The sequence below is a fragment of the Lactuca sativa genome, chromosome 8 (genome assembly GCF_002870075.4).
Source record: "Lactuca sativa cultivar Salinas chromosome 8, Lsat_Salinas_v11, whole genome shotgun sequence".
NCBI lineage: Eukaryota > Viridiplantae > Streptophyta > Magnoliopsida > Asterales > Asteraceae > Lactuca > Lactuca sativa.
In genome coordinates this window covers 63,074,118-63,092,218 of record NC_056630.2, presented here as the reverse complement: position 1 = coordinate 63,092,218, position 18,101 = coordinate 63,074,118, and the positions used below count along the sequence as shown (strand labels likewise).

Here is an 18,101-nt window from a genome sequence, read left to right as displayed (position 1 = left end):
AATCGGTTTCCCATTTCGGGGTGGTGATGTAGGAGTGGGTATTAGAAGACTTAGGACCCTTGAAGAATTGAGATTTGGACTCATTTTGAGGTGGATGATGTAATTTGGATGATCCGGGTGTCCGGTTTGTGTTTTGGAGCCAAAGGGTATTTTGGTAATATGTCAGCTTGGGATTTTATGGAAATTAAATGTTTGTACAGGAAATTATAAGGAAGGTATGAGTGATTAAAACATAGAGCCTATTGCTACCTTTTTATGATATAAGGATCTTCGAAATTAGATTTATAACGAAGAAGTTATGGCCATCGGAGTGCTTTAGGGTTAAAGGGGAAACCCTAGTATGCGGGGTGTACCTAGGGAGTACGCGGGGCGTACTAGTGCGAAGAGTAGTACACAAGGTATAATGTGGTGTACGCTTAGCGTACTGCGATGGAAGGACCAGGAGTGCGAGGCCTAAAAATAATCCCTTATCCTCCATGGTGGTGTTTTTGAGGTCAATGTGTGCATCTTGGTGTGTTTTGGTTCATATTCAGTGAGATGGAGTTTGGTGCAAGATATAGATCAAGGAAGAGCTTGTGGGTCCTGATTCTAGCTTGTTTGAGGTAAAAAGCTATGAACTTTTTGATTGTGGCTTAGATCTAATATATATGAGTTTTTGGTTCCTTTTTGGCCCTAAGAGTGAGATCTAGTGGTTTGATACGACTCAGGAGCTATGAGTTGCCACACTTGGTGTTTCTGAGATTCTAGATTCATAAAGTTGTCTCTTGTAGGGTTTAGAATCCCCCATGCATGAGATTGTGTCCATTTGGTTAAATTATAATGCTATATATTGAAATTGGGTTCTTTTGGGGAATACAAAGTCACCAAGTCAGTGACTTTATGTAACACCTGAAATTAGAAAGGTTAAGAAAGGAAAGGAAAAACCATAAGTTAAAGAGGGTCGACTCGTTGAGTCCATGGAGGAACTCGGCGAGTCGGAGCGGGATCTTGGTGTAAAGTAAGTGACCGACTCGACGAGTCGGCAAGTGGACTCGGTGAGTCTGGTCTGGGTTGGGAAACCCTAATTCTGGGACTTGGTAGCCTATTTAAGCACCTTATTCTCTTCCCCAGGGCTCATTTTGCGGCCCCTATAGTTCAGAACCCCAAACCCTAGCCACCATATCCTTTTCTTGGAGCAAGATCTAGCGTTGGAGAAGTAATTTTCAAGCTTTGAAGAAGAAGAAGAAGGAGAAGGAGTTGGGAGGTCCAAGGAGAAGCTTGTTGGTCCAGGATTAGCTTCTCAACCTCATCACTTTCTGGTAATAAATTTGGGTTTTCACTAACTCCTCGTACGCCCGACGTACTCCTCGTAAGCCTAGCATATGAGGTCTAACATCCACGATAAGAGCCTCCCAGTACACTAAGCGTACACCTTGTACGCCTTGCATACTGAACCTCGCAACAGTATGCGTTGCGTACTCCCTACGTATGCCCCGTGTACTAGGTTTTCCCTTAAACCCCAATATACTCTGAAGGCCATAACTTCCTTAATATAAATCCGATTTCAACGTTCCTTATGTCCATGAAAAGGTAGCAAGAGGCTCAACACTTTAATCAACTCATACTTGCCTTACAATTTCCAAAAACAAAAATCCAATTTCCATAAAAGCCCAAGTTGACATATTACCAAAATACCCTTTGGCTCCAAAACACAAAACGAACACCCGGATCATCTAAATTACATCATCCACCTCCAAATGAGTCCAGATCTCAATTCCTCATGGGTCCTAAGTTTACTAATACCCAATCCTTGATCACCACCCCGAAATGGGAAACGAACAAGGCGTTGCATTAGATGTGGATGATCTATTATGATTATGGTTTAATTTATTGGAATGATTTTTGATGTGTTTTTAATTGATTGTGTTAATACACAATTAAAGATCCATATGTATTGATATTGATTTTGTTATGTTTATGTAATTGAGTGCATGATTTATGATTAGGTTCAGATTATGTATCTCGAATAAACTATTTAGTTAACATCTGGGAGATCGGAACTTGAACAGTTGAGGCATAGACATATCTGACTAGTGGAGGCATCCCTAGGTTAAACATAATAAATTTAAAATTAATATTGTTTATTGATCCAATAACTTGGACAATTTTAGAAGTTGCCAATAACCTTGGGACTGATCATAAATATTGAGTTATTACATAATATGAATGAATATGATGAGTCTAGGAAAGCTATCACTGCCGATAGATAATTTAGAATCATAGGATTAATAAAATTAGCCTAGAGTTAATCAAATTAGGAATCAGTGAACATTTATCAAATTTCCACTGCATTTCATATGAATTAACCATATTTCTATAGTGATTCAAAAATCTAATCAAAGGTATCTTTTAGTAATAGTATTTTAACTTATTTCAAAATTAATTTACTTTAATTTACTTTATTTTATTTAGTACACCTTGACTCTTCTGAGTTCGACACCCTTACTTACCTCAACTAGCACTATTCCTGATCAGACACACTGTCTGGTGCTAGTGGTCAATTATGTTTGTTAAAATTTATCTGTAGTTAAAATTAGATTTATCTTATTAGACTATTTACTACACATCAACGCCCATACTTGGATGAGGCGTGTCCCCCTGATTTTCAGTTTCCATATTTTTGGTATTTTTTGAATTTAAGGATAATGCCTCTTTTTTTAAATATTATTTAAAAAAGGTTTAAATCCTAATACTTAATAGGATAAATCTAAATATTATTTAAATATAGAATTAAAATTTGAAAATCTAAAATTAATTAAAATCTTAATATTATTTAAATACAGAATGTAAATTTTAATATTTAAGATTAATTAGATTTTGAATATTGTTTAAATAGAGAATGTGAATTTGAATATTTAAAAAGATTAATTAAATTCTAGATATTGTTTAATAGAGATATAAAATAGAATATTTAAAAGGAATTAAGACATAAATTTAAAAGTTAAATTTAAATATGTAATATTATTACTATATGTAAAAGAATATTACAAACATGTTCCCTCGCATGTTAGCAGAAACGTTATCATCGAATCATGACTAGGCTCACTCAATCTATTGCCTAAAGAGAGGTTTAAGGAGTATTTTTTGACTCCTAATGAGGTTGGTTTTTAAAATGCTTTAGGCTTACCACCCTTATCGCCTCTTTGTATTTTGAGATCGGAGTTATTGAAAGGGTTTGATAGGATATTTTTTTTAAAGGTTAAAACTATTAACTAAAATTATAAAAAAATTCTCGTTTTATTTGGTTAAATCTATTAATGAAGTGTATGTGGTTAACCGACATATCAAAGAGATAAAATAATGTAAGAAATGATGTAGAACTGAGAAAAAATATTTTGTTGATGGACCGTGTGTGGTTAACTGGCATGTCAATGTGAGAATAATTTAGATTTAGGTCATGCAATTTTGCATGGTTAATTCACCATCTATTTTGCGATCTACAACATCCCCGTAACAGAAATGAGATGAGCTTAACTTGAGGTTAACATGTCATTGATAGTCAATGAATCTTAAAAGATCTAGGAGTTTGATGGAGACTGAAACTAGAAAAGAGCTTTGCCAACCTAAATAAATTTGTCGTGTGTTTACGACATCTCTTTACACATAATAGAGGCAAATATAGATCTTAGCCTTATTAAATAATTAATTAGGGTTATAAATTATTTTAAGGATTAATAAAACAAACATGAATGAAACTAATACTAAACGATGTCTATAAGATAATCCACTAAAATCTACTACAATATAACCTCTAAAGGTTTAGCTGGTAGGATGACAAATCTAGTTAAAATTTACAGTTTAGGAATATTCTGCATAGACGAATAGAAAGATCATGTCTTAAATAAAGCTCTTCCTAAGGTTCCACCAACCACTACATTCTAAAACTATAAGAATAGTTATTAAATAAACATATTGAAGTGGAATGGAATTTCATTAGGTTAAGAGTTGACTATGGTCATCATAATCAACTAGCTGGCATGTATATATAATCATTTCACTTTGATTTTGATATGAACAACTTGGAAATGTCTATAAAAGAGTTGTATGGCATGTTAATACCATTTGGGACTAACATGGCCAATCATAGAAACTCTATCTTCAAGTACTCCTATATTCGCTATCATGAATAGAAGTGTCAAGAAGAAGAAATCTAGTTTCCCACGCATAAAAGGCGATAAGTGTTAAGATACCTAATACAACCCTAAACACCAAAGTACAAAACGAAGGCTTATTCTAAGACATGTTCTGATAGACTATTTGTTTCCATAATAAGGGAAGGAACAAAAAAGCGTAAAAGTCCCATATCTCTGATAGATAAGACTGAAAAATGGAGAAGATGATTTGATCATGGATTACGAGCCCATATTGTTATCTATAGGATCAAAAGATAACTTGTTGTCATGAATGTTTAGTCTACAATCAAATATGGAGATTCATAATATCGCTGAAACGTTGCTTCCAATCGTTGAGTATTTTACTAAGTATAAAGCACTAACATTTGCAAAAATGTGCGGTGACTGGAAGGAAGTAAGAAGACTAAAACATGGAGAAGAAAAATCTAGATCATGAATATGGGGCCCTTTCTACTATTCATAGGATCAAATTTCATCCCTTTCTCCCTAATTGGTTAAGTATATGGTCTTATGATTGAAATTGTTTATACAAATAACTGAGACAGTTCTAAACCATTTAAATGTAGAGCGTTCTATATGTTTTGAAAGTCACAAAATCTATGAAACTAGTATAGTAACAATAGTTCAAAAGGTTGATTCAAATATTTGAATGAGATGTACTAATGTGGAATCATTTTCTTAGACAATAAGAATTGCATTACCAAAGATCCAGTTGGATCAAATTTCAGAATTCATTTCACCAAAATTCTTGTAATAAATGCAAGCCTATTTGTAAAGATAGATGAATATTTGTTGAAATTAATTTGACTAACGGACCATTCAGATTGTCCATAATACGTACTGATTTAAATACATCCAAAAGTTTGTGTTTAATGTATTTGTGGAATCATATTCTTGGAAACATAAGCAAGAAATGCATTATTAAGTATCTAGTTGGATAGGATTTTGGATATCATCTGACCGCAAATCTTATGATCAATGCAAATCTTGTTTATAAAGATACATGACATTTGAATCACTGAGTGATGTAAATATATGTTGGATTTAGTTCATGCTAATGGACCGTTTAGATTAACCACACTTCATGGTAAGAAGAACTTCGAAAGAATGAACATGATTTTGGAACATTCTAGGTGTTCGGAGCTCTCATAAAACGAAGTTAAGAATCAAATGGGCAAGAGGATGAGATGCTTAGATCCAATAGGGATGAGTAGCATCTTAGTCAAAATTATGTCGATCATCTAAAGAGTTATGAAATTTTTTTATAAGTTGTCTCTGCCCAAAACACTTCAACAAGGAGTGTAGCTGGAAAGAGAAACAAATTGTTTAATTTTGCACTTGATGAGTCATACTATGCTTACCAACAATTCATGGATTGTACCATGAAAAGTGTTACAAAAGTCCTTGGTTAGGTTATGGAACACTATTTGAGATGTGGAGAGAGGGTTTATCCCTCATTAGCACATTTGAGAGTCTATGATTATAACGCTTACGCTCGTCATGCAGCGCTCACTAATTTAGGACTTTGAAGAAAGGTGTGTTGTCTAATTGGATATCCTAACAAGACTTTTAGGTAAACTATTTTACAAACTTTTTGATAACAAAATATTTGTTACTCAAAGGGAAATCTTCCAAGAGAGGGATATAATATCCAAAAGAGCTAGTGGGAGCAACACGATCTTGATAACATTCAAGAGTCAACCAATGAAGGACCTATAGTTTTCCTCACTTTCAATTCGAGTTTTAAAGATTTATTAACTAAAATGAAATCTCTCCAGTTATTCCTAATAGAGATATAGGACTTAATAGGATTAGTTATATAAGATCTATATTATTAAGGAATATGAGTTATTGGAAGACAATAGTCAAAGTATGCCATCTATTAGAAGTTATGACGGACCCTAAAAGGTTCCAAGATGAAAGGATGCCATGAAGAGTGAGAATTAGTCCATGTAAGTTTGAAACTTGGTTGATTAAACACTTTATCTTAAAATCGTAAATGTTAGTGTATCTTCAAGAAGATAACATATATGAACAGAAACAAATACAGATGTCAACCTCGGCGGGAGCAATTGAAATCCTTGTTTCAATGAAAGAATTCAAAGAGTTTGAATTTCGAGAAATGAAGATAAGCCATATATTGTCAATGATAGTGAGAGCACTATTGTCACCCTTGTAATGTATTTGGATAATACACACTTCATATGAAACAATGCTCTAAATTATCTTGGAAATTGTTTCGCTTGGAGACGCATGAAAGAAGTAGAACACATACTTAATGTAAGGATCTATTGAGATAGAAATGCGTGATTCATCCTTATAAATTATGGCATGACATTGAGCAATGCTAATGTCCTAGTTCTACTATTGAGATAAAAGAAAGTAGCCATGTACCACATACCTCTGTTTATGGGATCAACCAATGTATGCCATGACATATACAATATCTGATGACTCGTATTCCTTGAGCATGACATGTCATATCATATCAATTTGGCGTGAATCAATGAATCAAAATCAAGAACATTCCTAAGTGTCCTAGGAGGGAAATGGAAATCATCTTGTTAGTATGGAAGAGATCAATTTAAAGGTTACAATGATGCTAATTTCCACACTAATAATGACAATTTCATTCGCGGTCGTAATACGTGCTTTAATTAAAAGGTGAAGTATTATATTTGAAGAGTACCAAGTAATACACCATCATGGATTTGAATTTAAACTTAGAGTACATTACATCTAGTTAGACTGAAAAGGAAATCTATATGACTAAAAAAGATTCATTAGTGACATTATTGTTGAAATTCAATCATTGATGGTCCTTTTGAATGTTCTTGTGACTGTAAGGGTGAATTTACCTCGAGAATGGATCCCAAGTTACACAAGCTCACATGAAATATATTCAGTAAGTACTATCAAATTTGATAGTTATTCAAATGTGAAGACATCATAGTCAATATATTCTTATAAAAATATAAGCTTGTCTATCCATTCCCTAAAGCCAATGCTAGTGACCATGTTTGATAGTCAAACATGATATAAGGCATTACATTTGCCAATGAATTGGCTTGATTACTTTTAAGTTTGTTTTAGAAGTGAAAACCTAAGAAGTATAAGACTTTATCTGATTTGGCGATTATTAAGTGGAGATCTTAATATATGATGGAGACCAGTCAGTTTATTAGCTTATCACCGTGTTCTCCTTTTGGATGTTTTGAACCCACTCCCCGAGTATTAATTTATTCAAAACTCCATTATATTTCATACTCTTAGGAGTGAGGATAAGAATTAAGATTATCATGTGGTTAAAGGATTGTTCATTGAGATTGGAAATAACATGAAGATTGCATTAACAATCATGAGTACTTATAATGGAGATTTAAGTATTGTAACAACCCACACTTAGAAAGTTCCTTCATGGATCAAGTCATGAGTATTTATAAGATGATAATATATTTTATTCTTCAAACCGAGATGCATATGGTTTTTTTTTCTACAAGTGTATTGTATATTGGTCTGCTCTAATGCAATCCATAACTGGTAGTAATAAATGGTATGCCCATGTATGATATGGTGAGTAGACACAAACTACGCAGTCAAATTTCATTTGTCCTTGCTGTCTTAACAGGAGAAGCGATATCCTTAGACTCCTCGATGATTTGGTGCTGACATCTAATGTGCCTGGTCGGGTCCTAACTAAAATTAATGTGTTTAATTTAGTAGTAGGATGTAGTCATCATGAATCTTTATCGGGAAACAAATTTTGAACACTAAGATTGAAAATTTTCCATGTATAGTATTTATATGGATATCTAGAATAAAGGAATAACTAATCACTTGTCTAAGGACTAAATTTTGATTATGGTTAGAGTTTGGAAGTTGCATTGGATGGCTACTCTCTGTTAATTATTTGAGAATTATTGGACGTCATCTAGTTGATGAACCGTCCAAGTAGAAGACTGTTAAAAATAGTGTCCCATGTCATTAAATATTGGTAATATTTTTGAATAATAACAGTGTCCTTTTGGGTTGGCCTCATGACACAAGAAGCAATCAGGAAATGGAGAAAATAAGTAGTTAATTTATTATGATTTAATAAATTAACTGGAAATTATTTTGGTAATTAATTAGTTAATTAATTTTAATTAATTAAAAGGGTAGAATATTAACTAATTCCTAGATATTAATTGGAATATTCCAGAAGCCTCTTGGAAAGATGGTAAAGACAAAAATTAGGATATATATATATATATATATATATATATATATATATATATATATATATATATATATATATATATCCTAGTATATGGTAGGTTTTGATAAGGATAAGGATTATTATTAAGAATACGATCAGCTTAAGGACTCATGCTGCTGCCTATAAATAGGATGCTAGGGATCAAACCTAGACCAATTTTTTTTCTCTTAATTTTCATTCTCCTTATCTCCTAATTCTCCACGAGTTTAAAATTTATATACCCTTTCTTGGGATATATAAATTTTGATTTATCCCTTAATAGGCTTTCCGTGGTGCTGTTGATTGGAGTCTTAGGTCTAACTACATTAGAGGGATTCTCTGTTGGGTCTTGCATCCTTTGCAAGAGTTTTCTATTACAAGGTCCCAATAAAAAGATCAATAAGTTATTGTTCTTACCTTTTTTAATTGAATTTTGTAACGCCCTGTTTCGAATCGGTTTCCCATTTCGGGGTGGTGATGTAGGAGTGGGTATTAGAAGACTTAGGACCCTTGAAGAATTGAGATTTGGACTCATTTTGAGGTGGATGATGTAATTTGGATGATCCGGGTGTCCGGTTTGTGTTTTGGAGCCAAAGGGTATTTTGGTAATATGTCAGCTTGGGATTTTATGGAAATTAAATGTTTGTACAGGAAATTATAAGGAAGGTATGAGTGATTAAAACATAGAGCCTATTGCTACCTTTTTATGATATAAGGATCTTCGAAATTAGATTTATAACGAAGAAGTTATGGCCATCGGAGTGCTTTAGGGTTAAAGGGGAAACCCTAGTATGCGGGGTGTACCTAGGGAGTACGCAGGGCGTACTAGTGCGAAGAGTAGTACACAAGGTATAATGTGGTGTACGCTTAGCGTACTGCGATGGAAGGACCAGGAGTGCGAGGCCTAAAAATAATCCCTTATCCTCCATGGTGGTGTTTTTGAGGTCAATGTGTGCATCTTGGTGTGTTTTGGTTCATATTCAGTGAGATGGAGTTTGGTGCAAGATATAGATCAAGGAAGAGCTTGTGGGTCCTGATTCTAGCTTGTTTGAGGTAAAAAGCTATGAACTTTTTGATTGTGGCTTAGATCTAATATATATGAGTTTTTGGTTCCTTTTTGGCCCTAAGAGTGAGATCTAGTGGTTTGATACGACTCAGGAGCTATGAGTTGCCACACTTGGTGTTTCTGAGATTCTAGATTCATAAAGTTGTCTCTTGTAGGGTTTAGAATCCCCCATGCATGAGATTGTGTCCATTTGGTTAAATTATAATGCTATATATTGAAATTGGGTTCTTTTGGGGAATACAAAGTCACCAAGTCAGTGACTTTATGTAACACCTGAAATTAGAAAGGTTAAGAAAGGAAAGGAAAAACCATAAGTTAAAGAGGGTCGACTCGTTGAGTCCATGGAGGAACTCGGCGAGTCGGAGCGGGATCTTGGTGTAAAGTAAGTGACCGACTCGACGAGTCGGCAAGTGGACTCGGTGAGTCTGGTCTGGGTTGGGAAACCCTAATTCTGGGACTTGGTAGCCTATTTAAGCACCTTATTCTCTTCCCCAGGGCTCATTTTGCGGCCCCTATAGTTCAGAACCCCAAACCCTAGCCACCATATCCTTTTCTTGGAGCAAGATCTAGCGTTGGAGAAGTAATTTTCAAGCTTTGAAGAAGAAGAAGAAGGAGAAGGAGTTGGGAGGTCCAAGGAGAAGCTTGTTGGTCCAGGATTAGCTTCTCAACCTCATCACTTTCTGGTAATAAAGCTCTCACCTTGGCTATTGTCACACCCCAAAACCTTGAACGGCGGAAACGTTATGGGGCAGAGGACGTCATGTATAGTATCACAACACAGTAAATGTAAATAAGAAAACAACATCATCCATTGCATTAAATATATAATTTCAATACAAGTGTGTTCTGTACAGTTATAGACACCAAAAATAATGAAACACAAAATAATATGAGATGAGTCTTTAATGCACTCCATCTTCTCAAAAGCTGGCCTCGGTACCTGTCTACTGATGACCTGAGAATACAAGTTATTTTGAAAGAGTTTATCAGCATTAAGCTGGTGAGTTCATAAGTATTTTAGTGTCAATGTATCTTGTAAAAACGTTTGAACCTGTCTCAACGTATAAGTTGTAAAAATGTAAGTAAATGTTTGAAAGTGTTTGTAAAAGTTTGAATCACTCAGAAAATCCTATATTTTCTATAAAAGTAACCTTCTACGAAGGCTAGACTGTTTTGTAAACTTTTCTGTTGTAAAAGTGTGTGATTACCCAAATATAACTATCATCTGTTAAAAATATAGTTTGTACATTAATGCTTAAGTGAGGTTATCACTAAAATATGTAATGGGTAAATCATTGTAGTACTGTAGCTTTGTATAATAAGACTAATGCTGTACTAAATACTACTACCTTAAACCGGATTTATATTAAGGTATAATGTGATAAATTGCACCATGCTATCGACTGGTAACAACGACATAATGAATGGTCGTAATAAAGAAATGACGTTTGGCACCCGCAGACCTACAGGTCCGGCTGTAGCTAGCAGCAAGGTGTAGGATAGTCAATCCAGTATAGATCTATACGGAAACTCACGCTCTCCCTCCAAGAGAATTCTGGCTACAACTCGGGCCATGACACTTAAGGCATGCTCCGACACAGTGGATCACAATTATTACGTATTTATGTATATGTATTGTTTCTCGTATATCTGTATATGTATTGTTTCTCGTATATCTGTATATGTATTGTTTCTAGTATATCTGTATATGTATTGTTTCTCGTATATCTGTATATGTATTGTTTATAGTATATCTGTATATGTATTGTTTCTAGTATATCTGTATATGTATTGTTTCTAGTATATCTGTATATGTATTGTTTCTCGTATATCTGTATATGTATTGTTTCTAGTATATCTGTATATGTATTGTTTCTCGTATATCTGTATATGTATTGTTTCTCGTATATCTGTATATGTATTGTTTCTAGTATATCTGTATATGTATTGTTTCTAGTATATCTGTATATGTATTGTTTCTCGTATATCTGTATATGTATGATCTTGCGTTACCCCGATGGTAACCAGCTAATGATGTACTGATGAGTATGAATATTGAAGTACTTTTATGTCTATACATGTATATATGATATATAAGTAATATGGAAACGACCTTCGGATGGTCACCCGAAATCCCACCAGACCACATCCAAATCGAGGAAAAGGAAATAGGGCGGATGGCCTTCTTAAGCCCTTTGAACATTATTTATATATCTATACATATATGGGCATGCAATTGGATATATAAGAGCATAAATAAGTTTTCCTAAAACATTTGAAGCAGAAATATAATTTCAAGAGAAGATCGACTTGATGTCGATTTATAAAACATTTTGAAGGCATAAGTTGATAAAACAGTTTAAGTATAAGAAGCATTTGTTTGAATCACAGTCTAAAAGTAAGTTTGGATAGTAAAACAGTTTGTAAAACATTTCAATAGTAAAGCAGTTTGAAAAACAGTTTGAACAGTGGTGAAAATCGTTGTTTTCCCAGTTATTAATCACATGTGATTAAATGCAATCACATGTGATTGAAGCAATAACTATAAGTATTTGACTTGTATTCCCCCCTATAAAGTTTTTAAAACATTTAAAATCATTTCAAAGGTTGATTCAAGGGGTATGAACTCACTTGTGGTGAGTCGTTTGAATTGTAGTGTCGGCTACCGTGCTAGGTGGCAAACGGAGACTGGTTTACACGCACGAGCCTAGTTATCATATAATAAGCATATATATAACTAATTAGACATATAATAACTTAAATAAATAAGTTAAGACACTTAGAAAACATTTAAACACTTTTATGAGTGTTTAAGGTTCAAATGGTTGCATCTAAGTTGCTACGGGACAAGGCAAAAGGGTTTGAAACATCAAAGGGCCTTGTATAGGAGTTCACCACCCAACAAACCCCACACCTTGGAGTTTACGGCCGTAAACTCAGAGGTTTATGGCCGTGAACTCCTCAAAGGGTGGTTTTGGGTGTTTTGTGGTGCTATCTTGATCCTAGAACACTCCTAGCTTTATTGGAATAACACATGAAGTAGTTTAAGGCTCTAGAACACCCCATATGGGAGTTTACGGCCTAAAGTCATTCAACCTAGAGTTTACGGCCGTAAACCCTTGGCCGTAAACTCCTTTCAAGGAGTGATTATTTTGTGTTCTACTCTCCATTCTAGTCCCAAGGGTTCAAGGTAAATTGTCTTAAGGCCTTAGGTGTGCTTGGAGTGACTTTTGCCCTACAAAAAGGGGTTTACGGCCCAAGAGGAGTTCTTGGCCGTAAACTCCTACTAATTTATGGTTTTGAAGGGTTTTTGATGTTCTAAATAAGCACAAGCCATTGAGGATTAAAGTCCTTAAGCATTTGGGGGAGTTTAGGGCACTAATTGCCCTTGAAAAGGGGTTTACGGCCCAAGGGAGTTCCTTGGCCGTAAACTCCAAGAACTTGTGTTTCTTGGTTGCTTTTTGATCCATAAAGGTCATACACTAAGTCCTTGATAAGTCCTCTAACATGGGAATGGGTCTAGAAAGCATTAAAGTTCCATTTTGGAGTTTACTCCCCAAGAACGTTCTTGGGCGGTAAACTCCCGGATCTTGTAATCTAAACATGTAATTGATGTTAATAAACACCTAACAAGTATTGAATCACGTATAGAAAAGTAAACTCACAATATGGGATGAAAACCCGACGATCCGTCAGAGAGAATATGGCTTTTCTCTATTTGGAATTGTGAATAATGAATTAATTTAACTCAGAAAACTATTTATAGTCCTGGAATATTTTGGCAGAAAATATTTTTATTCCTGATGTTGGACTGTAACATTATGAAACTTGAAATGCCCAAGTTTCACAAAACCAGGAGTATCCACTCTCCTGATATCATCTAAAACATCAACCCTAATGTACACAAACTTGTTCGGAAAAGCTTGAAACACTACTAGAAAAAAGGCCTTTTACGACGCTCTTGCGCGTCGTAAAACGCTCAGACGACGCGCAAATGCGTGTCAAGGAAGGCCCTGTCATAAAGAGAGACGACCCGCATTTACGACGCGCATTTACGACGCGCGGTTACGACACGCAATGCGTATCAAGGAAGACCTTGTCATAAAGGAAGACGACACGCATTCGCGTATCGTAACCTTACGACGCGCGTGTTAATGACACGCAATGCGTATCAAGAAAGCCCCTATCAAGAAAGGCCATGTCATAAATGAAGATGACATACATTTTTGCGTATCGTAAATTTAAATGTTTAAAAAAAATTATATAAATTTTCATTTAATTTCTTATAACAGAAATAAAATACCATATACAAAAAATACAATCCATTGCATAATATAAAATAAATTGCACAAATTATAATGTCATACAAAGAATCATTTAAATGTTAAACAAAAATAATACATTGCTAACATGTGTTATACATTCCTATAAAACTAACAAATAATCATACAACTCTGTTTCTTACTGGAAAGGAATGCCAAACATGATTACAAGTCTCCCTTAATCTTGATTATAATCAAATGTATCTTTAATTCTTTATATAAATGAAGCTTAAATGATGTCTTTAAATAATGAACACAATAAATGTTGTAAACCTTTTGAGGCCCCATAACATCAGGATCTGAGTTTTCTATTTCAACTGCAGGACTACCATTAGTTTAAGGATCACTTTTTGGACGCTTTTTCTTCTGCATACATTAACAAACATGTTAACTTTCAAGAAATATATTTAGTTTTTAGGCTCATAGTGGCATGCATATAGCTGAGGTGAGAGAAAGGTATACATACAGCTAGTAAGGCATCCAGACTATCCATAACAGGTGGTTTCAAATTTTCATAATCAACTGCATTGTAAGATAACATGAACACAAGAAAGGTAATCAAAGGTTAAAATATTACATATTTACATGTTAAAAGTGTAAAGAAAAGATGATGTGGTTACACAGCTTACCATCAGAATTTAAGAGGTCGCTACTTAATGTGTGTCCTACTTGTGCCATAGAAATCAACTACAATCACCACACACACCGAAAAGGGTCATGTATACAGAAATGGTGGATAGAAGAGAAAGAAGATAAAGCTAAAAAAACTACCTGCATTGTAGTAATAAACTCTTTGAAGCCAAGAAAGCCTTGTCGTCTAGAATCTGCAATTGCCCATACCTTAAGAAGTAGTATGAACAGGCGTAGAGAAATAGTTAGGACAGATTGGGATTAAAAGAGTAGAAAAGCAGAAAGAGAACTATAAGCTAACTTCTGTGCCCTTATGAGCACACTTAGCAATCAAATTAATGATCAAAACTTGTGGAGGTAAAACACTATCTAAAAAATAAATAATCATTTATTTAAAGAGTTGAATGCAAAAAATAGTAACATACTCTTATTGATTTGTTCTAAAATCAAGAAATTCCTATGGTTTTGGTCCTAAGAAAGTTGAAATGACTATTTTTCCCTTTTACTTTTAATTAATAAAATATTAAAACAAATATGAAAAAACATAAAAAAATAAATTAAAAGGGCAAAACAGTCATTTCAAATCTTTTAGGGACCAAAACCAATTTTGTAGTTTTCTCAACAAAAAAATAGTAATTTTTATCATTTAAACCTTCAATTCAAAAACACTTAACCTCTATTCAGCATCACTTCTAGGTAGAAGGGTAAAATGGTCATTTACTCAATAAATAACGAGTCTATATGTTCATTCATTACTTTCAAGAGACAAATATCATTTATCCATCCAGAAATTTAACAGAAAAAATTAAAAAAAGAAAAAAAAAAGGAAGAAAGCTCTTACCTGTTATGCAAAGGACCATACCATTAAGCAACAACCATCCCTCATGGCCATTCCTTGAGAAGAATTGATAGATATAATGTGAAGATATTGCCTTGAAAATAGAGGGGTAATGATATATGATGTTGTAAATTCCAATAAAAGGAGTAGTCAATGTCCATGCACCCATAATAGGTGAGAACAAAAAGCTCGCTCTTGCAGTTCCAAATTTTTGAACCAAAAAACAGAACAACAAGAACTAATGCAGACAGAGCTTCCACTAGAGCTGAAAAGTAAAAAAAGCATAAAAAAATATGACAAGATCTTTATAAATGTAGTTGAATAAACAAAAATCAGAGGAATGATGCACAGATGATGATGAAGCAGAGACAAATAAGAAAGTAGATTCAAAGAAGAAAGGATGGTTTTCATCCATGTTCCAAAGGTTAGTTTATAACTCGTATTTTTTTTCATTTTTAGCATTTTTAATGGTCATTTAGTCTCGTTTAGATGGTCTATTCAGTCTAGAAAGGCAACACTCCTTATGTTGTAACAGAGTTGGAAAGTCAATAAATCTTGCCAAGGTATAAAAAAATATTAAAAATTGAATCTTGGCATACAAAAAACAAAAAATAATATGTGAAATGTTGTGTGCATAATCTGGTAAATATATATCATCAAGGATATTAATTATTATTTATTAAAATCAAATAAATCATTTTAAAAGCAAAAAGTAGGCTATTTACCACATTTTCTGGAAGAGATGTTGTAACAGACTTTCCAATATCTGATGCAGCCATAAGTTCATCAGGAGGAGGCTTTTCATTAAAGACATCCCTACCCTTGGTTGCATCATCAGGTTCCTCTGGTTCTCTTCGGCTATTTTTATTTTTATAACATATGAACAATCATAAATATATGATTTTACTTTTACACAAAATAAAAAAATATATATATATATATATATATATATATATATACCTGAACAAATAGATTCTGTGTTGCATAGCTTGTGAGGCCTTTAGTTGATCCCTGCGTACAAGTAAATGTACATGTCTTGCATATTTAGTCAAATATATTGCTTCCTCAGTTCCTGTATCACCTCCTCCAACAACAGCAAGAACTTCACCCTTAAAAATTGGTGAAGCTCCATCACAGATTGCACAGGCACTAATTCCCCTCCTCCAAAACTCATCTTCACGAGGTAATTTAAGCGTTTTGGCAGTCGCCCCTGTAGCTCCATCACAGATTGCACCATCTATTTGATATCCCTCGAACACTACAGGCTTCAAAATGATTGGATAGCAATTCTTCCTACACTTGTGATATTTCCATCATACCTGATTAGAATTATGAAAATTAGGTGTAAGAGTCAATGAAGAAGACCACTTTTAAGTTTAATAAGATCAATCCACTACTAGTAATAACATCAGTACTTTGGAAATTGAGATATGAACTTTGAACAACTATCTCGGAATCCATCAAGATTTGAACAATCTAAAAGGCTAAAACACTCCACACGGTTTCCCATCTGCATCACATTATTACAACACAAAAGATGTTTACTTTTTATACTAAAAATCCCCACAATGGATAAAAAGATACAAAATTACCTCGCTCCTCGTTATGTTGCTTATTTTCCCCAAGGTACTTCTTATATTGCCAAGCAATCCGCAAATCCTTCTACAAGCTCATAAAAAGGCAGAATTTACATTAATACAGTTGTAGTTGTAAAGAGAAAGATGCATGTTCCTAACGGCAAAATAGGAAAAAGTAAAGTAGTACTTGTTCTGCATCAGTGTTACGAGATTTGTCATCTTTGGGGACTAAAGTAATTGGCCAGGTTCCAAGAAAGGCTCTAGGGTTTTTGATTGGGCTTGCATAAAGAACAGGTTGGTTGTGTACTAGTCACTGAGACATGAAAGTCCTTAACAAAAGCATATGATGAGGTGCTTCAGTGTCTTCCATGATCATTACCAGACTTCCTAAATGGAATCCCCCACCTAAAATCTCTAGATATTACAGAAACAATTCATCCATTAGGAAATTGTTGTCATACTTGTTCTGATGCTTTAATAAAATATAAAAAGGGGGTATTGGGATTACTATCAAGATCCGGTATGCCTGATGAAAGAAAGATTGTTCCATTTGGTCCATACTTGAGACCAGGGACAGAAGAGGTAGGTGCAGCTGAAAAGTTCTTTGAGAAACTACTTGTCCGGACTTTGCCAGTAGCCATAAATATCGAACAGTTTTTTAATCCTCCTGAGAAATAAGAACAAACGGATCAAACAGGTAAACAGCATATATAATGATTTTGGAGTAAATGATTTTATTAATAATCATATATAATGTTTGTAGAATACTTGAACAGCATCATTTTTGGAAGGAAACTACCAAAGCAGATATGCAATCTATTCCACAACGCTCATTAGTGTAAACTAGAAGTTCTCCAAACAGGATTTGAAGATAAATTAATTTAGAACTCTCTGAACCATAGTCCGCGTGAACTCCATGGAAATCAGCGTCTTCGTGATTCCGAAGGAACGAGACAAGATCGATTCTAGCTTTGCCCAAAAACCCTAGCTTCCGTGGCCCTGTGAGCATTCATTGACAAACGAGACCCTAACCCTTTGATCATGGTGACCAGAAACCCTTCAATTTCAATTGGAACTGAAACCCAAGTTCTAGAAATAGTTGATTTTGTTGCCCTGTGAATGTAAAGTGTTCAATTTCTTGTGAGAAATGAAGCAATAAGGATCGATCTATGGAGGATGTGGGTCGTAATTTGAAGGATGAAAAAAACCCTAATTTGAGGATGTGGGTCGATTTCCGGTATGTAAAGCCGACGGGGTGC

General features: G+C 34.3%; 1 pseudogene; it reads right to left on the bottom strand.

Moving 5' to 3' along the window:
* Nucleotides 1-16,532: 16,532 nt before the first annotated feature.
* On the bottom strand, nt 16,533-17,528 carry LOC128128153 (elongator complex protein 4-like; annotated as a pseudogene).
* Between the last annotated feature and the right edge of the window lie 573 nt (nt 17,529-18,101).